Raw genomic sequence first — 7,252 nt, 5'->3', positions numbered from 1 at the left:
ACCAGGTGGGTCTGACTGTATAATTAACAGTCTCTCTTCTTCCCTCTCACCGTGCGCGCAAAGATTAGCCATACATCATTTTGTCAGAGCCTGGGAGGTGACTGTCCAGGACTGGGGTTTGGAACTGAGCTTTAATTCAGGGACAAAAGGGAGCTGAGAAAGGAGATGATGGTTAGAGTCAGTGGTAGAGCCTAAATTCTATTGATAAAGGGTACTGAAGTGAGCACTAATTATTTTCCTTTGGTACCAGTTAGATGCTATTAGAAGACATCACGAGCACACATATTGGCAGTTGTTAGAGCTGTAGTCCAAGCCTCAGAGGTTCAATTTTCTGAGTGACTACAGCTGTACCACCTTCTAAATCCTTGGTCCTGATTTATTCATGGCATTAGGAATGCAAAATGCAAGCACAGGGAAGTAGGCCAACAAGAGAATAGAAAGCAGGAACAGAGGAACCAGTTTCTTCATTCCAGCAGAAAACAGGTTGAAATTGTTAACTCTTTCACAACATACTAACAGAATCTGAAGGAGCTATGCTAGCTGTGGAATAAGACCCCAATGAATAAGAAAAGCATAAATCAGCTCTCTGTATCTGCTAATTAAAATTTGATTGTGCTGGGAGAGGCTAAGGTGGCTTCAGAAAACAGTGCGGTTTAACTCTACCCAGAGGTATCTGCATTTTCAGATGCATTATTTTCAGGTCAATTTGCCTGATGTTGGAGGGTTAATGACTTTTATCTTTGAACTGTGGATATACCAGATACTTAGCTGGTGTAAATTAACCTAGTTCACTGTTGCAATCAGTAAAATTGTGCTAGTTAACACCAGCTGAGGATATTCTAATACCTCCATAGTGATTTTCCTATAGGGAAAAGCCTGGTGGTTTGGGAGCTTCTATTCTTACCAGAAAAAAGCAGAATGAAGTTAAGAGCTAAACAATTGTTATGCTGTTCTGCTTCTGACAAAATTAACCCCTCAAATTAAAGTCCCAGGCAGATTTTTTCTAGTAAGAAAGACAATAGCAATGGTATCTGTACACTTAGATTTTAGAGCAGGTCAACATGTATTCCTGAGGGAGAGAAAAAGTAGGGACATAAAGGTCTCGTCACGGGAGTCAGCTGGCAATTTAATCTCCAGGGTGCCTGGAATATGCTCCCCCTCCCACACACACACCATCCTGAGGCACACTCATGGAGTGAAATCACATACTTTGGTGCTTGACATGCGCACCAGAGCTCTGCCAAAGAAAGGTGAAGTCCAAAGACGACCTGAATTTCAACTATGGTTTCCAGATGTGTTTTGCAGTCCAAATCTGTATTTTGATATTTAAGTGTGCTGTTGTGTACAACTCCTCCAGAGCAGGCTGCTGGTCTAATATTGACTCATATATTCTGGGAACAGGCTGACAGATGCTATGAAACTGAAAAGGAGCAGCCACCTCCCAAACGTTGTTTTCCTTGGAAAATGGCACCCCAAAACAGTTAAAGCTGCTGCTACTCTTTAGCCATAATGTGCATGTGTATCGGTCAGGTATACACCTTTCCAAGAGCAGCATGGGGATGGGTGGGCGAGTGGAGACAGAGGGAAGAGGCAAAGAAGTAATGGGGTGGATAATTAATTAATTAATTAATTAATTAATTTCTTCTGCCACTTATCAGCAGGGATCCAAAATTTTCTGATTAACCCCCCTCCACAAAATCCATGTTTTCTATGTTTAAAACAAAACATTATCTATCTATCTTGGATAGTGGCATTTCATTTTAATCATGGAAAAATGTGGATGGGGGGTTAAATCAGAAAATTTGAGATTTTATTTTGTTTAACCAGTGAAAACCAGAATCCCTGCTTATCAGGAAGTATAAAGAAACAGAATTAATTTTTACCTGATGAACAGATGTCCTGATCAGCCAGGGTTTTAAGTTCATGCCTGTAACAGAACCAAAGGAATGGGTTGTGGCGTTTTCATGGCAACTAGACAGAAAAAAAGTAGGGAAAAAAAGACAGACACGGAGCACTGCACACTTCATCTCTCAATGGTCTCTTTTTCTCCAGTGGAAAGTTTGGAGGAAATAGAGCAAAATGAGAGAAGAGCAGGTCAGGATGTGAAAGAGAGTTAAACAACAAGAACAGTAGAACCACCAAGGAGTACTGAGAAAAAGACTAGAACTCAGCTGAAAGAAGAGACATGGTCCTCATTGGTGCTGAGCACCTCACAGTGTGCAAAATTTGCCTTGGCAAAAAAAGCTATATTATAAGGCACTTGTCCATATAATATTAGTTCTGGACCTTTGGGCATCCAACCTGTGCACTACATGAGAACCAAGTATGTCCTGTAGTCTTTAAACGTATGTTTAGACTTGTGTATGTATGATTGCTGGGGAAGAATTAAGGACTGATGAGGTGGCAACAGCCCTGTGTTAGTGTCATCCTGCAGAAGGATATTGACTGTAATGTTGCCAGTGTGATTACTGTTTAGTTTTCACCAGGTATAAAGGCAGTTTGCTACAAACCTGTCTCCAGCTCTTTCACAGATGACAGCCCAAACACATCACTGAAAGGCAAAAAGCTTCTTCCCAGGATTGTTGCGGTCTCCTTGTCCAACAGGAAGATTACGTGGCTGTTACAGCCATTAATGTTGGCAGCATTATGGAAGTGCATAATGCTGGAAGTGTATCCTGTCCATGGCACCAACCACATAAGCTCATTTTTCCCTGCCCTCCTCCCCATTATTCTTTGCATCATCCTCTCCTCCTTTCTAGACCTGACCTGCAGGCAGAGTCCAAGAGCAATGCTTTCTTATTTTACATTAACTGTTGCTTGTCAAGAGGTATTGTCCATGTGTTTTCCACTTCTGGAACATATGCTTGACCACTTTTTTTTTTTTGTTGCTCAGCAGCACCCATAGGCCCAGTCATAGGTGACTGGTGGGGAGGCATGGGGGGGGCACATGCCCCCCGACAGGGCCATCCGTGCTGCCAATGGCTTCTGGGGGTGCTTGCCAGCCCCGTCCCCACCACCAGTAGCTTCTGCAGGTGCTCACCAGCCCCATCCTTGCTGCCGCCGCTGCCAGTGGTTTCCATGGGTGCTCGCCAGCCCTGTCCCCACCGCTGCTGGCAGCTTCTGGGGATACTCTCCAGCCCCATCCCAGCAGTGGCAGGCAACTTCTGTGGGTGCTTGCCAGCCCTGGCCCTGCCACTGACTTCTTTGGGTGCCCTCCCCAGACTCAAGGAGGCACCAGTTGCCCATGGGCCCAGCCAGATCTCTATTCTTTTGCTAGTAGAAAATCCAGGTGTTCTAGGACTCCTTAGTAACAGGGGAGGGTGGGTCATAGAACATTTGCAGACTAGTAGATAAGGGCAAAGCATCAATTTGTTCTTATCTAATATGGCATACCATGATTGAACTCAGTGCCAGTATTGGTCCTACCCCATTATTACCTCAAAAAGAAACTTTTAATGGACAAACAGAAAAGAGAGTACACAAATGGTTCAAAAACTAGGGCCATCCTGCTACCACTACTTCAGGATCTCAAGAGGATGATCCCTAACTATGGAAAAGTGTGTGCATAGAACTTAAGGGTCTAGCAGCTGTCAGATGGGAGACTACTACATAACTCCACGGTGAGGATTTTTACTTAAATGTTGCTGTGGTGGACTCTTTAAGAGTTGAGTCAGCCTGAAGCTATTCAGTGATAATAGCTCAAAACAGCAGGCATCTAAGCCACCAAAGTAATAATTTGGGCCTATCACTACCAATTGTGAATCTTTCCATTTGGTCAAGTATGCACCTCTCCTAGAGTCTTTTCTACTGTTAATTAATACATTCTGTACTTCTGAAGAACAGTTTCTCTTGATAGCAGTTAGCCAGGCAGCATGCACACTGTCAGGTGTAATGAAGCTAAGCACAGAAAAAGTATGTTGATTGATACTTGCAAAGACAGAACTTATTTTAAGCACTCAGCCACTCTCTTACAAGGCAGGATGAAGCAATCTCTGCTGTTTCCTACATATGTGGGATATGTAGGAAACAGCAGATACGATATCCTACAGATGTAGCATACGGCAAACATAACCTAGAAGTATGCCCCACAGAACAGCAGTGCTCCCTTCATGTTTATGTTTCACTAGTCTCAGAGGACATTGCTGTAGGCGCACAGGCCTTACAGCCATGGGTGAAAAGCTTGAGCTCACCAGAACATTTTAAGAAGAAGCTTAATCTGGTACATTCTTTAGAACAGTTTATATCCATGGATCCTAAAATGTTTTACAAGTTAGGTTGCCATTATTATCTCCCCATTTTACACATGGGGGAACCTGAAGAGATTTTCACTGTCAGGTCTAGGAACTGAACCCAGGTGTTTTATATCTCTCATCTGGTGCCTCAGGCTCCAAAAAGTAGAAAGTGGCTAACCTGAAACTGGCAGATGTATCAGAGACATGCCCCCGCCTGAAGCGCATAAAAATATTGTGAATGTTGGTTAGCAATGGACATACAAAAAGACAGCCAGTTTTTAAGCCAAATGACTGGCTTAATCTTAAGGACTGAAATTTGGTATGGAAAAGTCTCAACCACAAAAAAAAGAATTAAAAAGAACAAAACTAACAATTAAATACCTGCTGTGTACAGAGGTGGTTTGACCTACTCTGCTCTCTAGGGCCTCAAGTGGGCACCAAGGTAACGTCTAGGAAGGTTGGGCATTTCTCAAGGGACTGAGCCTGCAGGCACAGAAAGGGACCACCCCAGTACACCTAAAGGGGGGCAAAAGAGCAAAGAAGCCCTCTTGGCTGAGCAGGGAAATCCAGGAGAGCCTGGATGGGAAGAGAGAGGCCTACAGGCTGTGGAGGCAGGGGGCAGCTACCAAGGATGAGTAATACCTGCTTGGCTTGAGCTTGCAGGGAAGCAGTGAGGAAGGCCAAAGCGGAAATGGAGCTTAGGCTGGCAGAATGGAGTTTAGGTTGGCATCAAAAGTTAAGAATAACAAAAAGTAATGTTTTAAATACATAAGCAGCAAAAAAAAGTGCAGGGTAACACAGGGCCCCTTTGAGATAGACTAGGGCAACTGGTAACAAATAGGATGGCCAAAGCAGAGCTCCTAAATTATCTCTTTGCATCTGTGTTCCTGGACACAGATACAAGCATGCATTCCCAATGGGACTTTAGGCAAGTGCAAGATAGATACCAACCCACCAACTGTTAGCACTGACCATGTAAAGGGGCACTTGGAGGGGTTGGATGTATTTAAGTCAATAGGCCCTAATAGTTTCATAGTTTCTAGGGTCGGAAGGGACCTGGGCAGATCATCTAGTCCGACCCCCTGCCATGGCAGGAAAGAGTACTGGGGGTCAAACGACCCCAGCAAGATGGTCATCTAACCTCCTCTTAAAACCCCCCAGGGTGGGAGCCTGCACCACCACTTGGAAGCTGGTTCCAGACCCTAGCCGCCCTGACCGTGAAGTAGCGCCTCCTGATGTCCAACTTAAACCTTCCCTCCGCCAGCTTGTGACCGTTATTCCTGGTCACTCCTGGCGGCGCCTGGGGGAACAGGAACTCCCCCAGTGCCTGTTGATCCCCCCTGACTAGTTTATAGCAGGCCACAAGATCCCCCCTCAGCCTTCTCTTCTGGAGGCTGAACAGGTTCAGGTCCCGTAACCTTTCCTCATAACGATCTTCATCCTAGGGTACTACCTTAGGGAATTAGCTGGAGTCATAGCAGAACTACTGGCGTGACTGTTTGAGCACTCATGGAACTCAGGACAGGTCCTGGAGGATTGGAAAAGAGCCAATGTGGTCCCTATTTTTAAGAAGGGGAGGAAGGAAGAACCAGGTGACTATAGGCCGGTTAGTCTCACCTCGGTCCTTGGCAAAACCTTTGAGAAAATTGTTAAGGATCACATTTGTGGGGGACCAGCAGTTAAAATAATGCTAAGGGGCAACCAGCATAGGTTCATAGCAGGCAGATCATGCCTGACTAACCTGGTTTCTTTTTACGACGGGTCACAAAACGCTTGGATGAAGGAATAGATGTACATGTTATTTACTTAGGTTTTAAAAAGCCTTTGACACAGCATTGTACAAAAAACTAGAACTCTTGGTTCCAAAATGATACCTTTTATTAGACCAACTGGAAAATGGCAAGAAAATTGTCCTTTTCTGCAAGCTTTCGGGATCAAAGTCCCTTTGTCAGGCTCTGGGAAAAGTGTAGACGGTACAAGATGGTAAAAAGTCCCCATAGGTAGGAAATAAACTTCATTTTTGCACAGAGAGAGCTGAAGATGGAAGTCTGTCCCTCTGGCTCCATGAGTGTCTTTGTGAGATGTACCGAGTAGCTTTTCAATGTGTTGATCGAGTAGGATTCCTGATCTGACACCTCCAGGGAAGGAATCCCCCAAGGCTCTGTCCTGGGATTGGTACTGTTCAATATCTTCATTAGTGATTTGGACGAGGGAGTAGAAAGCACTCGGTCCAAGTTTGCAGATGACACCAAACTATGGGGAGAGGTAAACAAACTAGAGGGTAGGGATTAAATCCAGGCAGATTTGGACAGGCTGGGGAAGTGGGCAGAACAAAATAGGATGCAGTATGACAAAGGTAAGTGCCATGTGTTGTACCTAGGGAGGAAGAATCATCAACACTCCTATAGCGTGGGAGATACCATTCTAAGTAGCACAATTGTGGAAAGGGATTGCGGAGTCATAGTCGACTCCAAAATGAACATGAGTTGCCAACATGATGAACTGCACTCTTTCTTGCATAAGTAGGTGCATCACAAACAGGTCTAGGGAGGTGATACTTCCCCTCTATGCAGCATTGGTCAGGCTGCAGCTGGAGTACTGTGTCCAGTTTTGGGCACCACACTTAGGAGGGATGTGGATAACTTGGAAAGGGTTCAGAGGAGGGCCACCCATCTGGTTAAAGGCCTACAGGAAAAACCATATGAGGACTGATTGAGGGACCTGAATCTCTTCAGCCTCCATAAGAGAAGGCTGAGAGGTGATCTTGTGGCTGCCTACAAGCTCATCAGGGGTGGGGGGGACAGCAGGAAATAGGGGATACAATACTTACCAAGGCACCCATTGTGGTAACTAGAAACAATGGTCACAAACTGAAGGAGAACAAATTTAGACTGGACATCAGGCAAAAATTCTTTACAGTGAGGGCTGCCAAAATATGGAATACTCTTCCAAGGGAGGTGGTGCTGTCCCCTTCCTTGGAGGTATTTAAGAGGATGTTGGACAGGGGTCATCTGACCCCA

The sequence above is a fragment of the Alligator sinensis genome, unplaced genomic scaffold (genome assembly GCF_000455745.1).
Source record: "Alligator sinensis unplaced genomic scaffold, ASM45574v1 scaffold387_1, whole genome shotgun sequence".
Taxonomy (NCBI): Eukaryota; Metazoa; Chordata; order Crocodylia; family Alligatoridae; genus Alligator; species Alligator sinensis.
The sequence above is the reverse complement of the archived record's forward strand: the minus strand, read 5'-3'. Positions refer to the sequence as shown.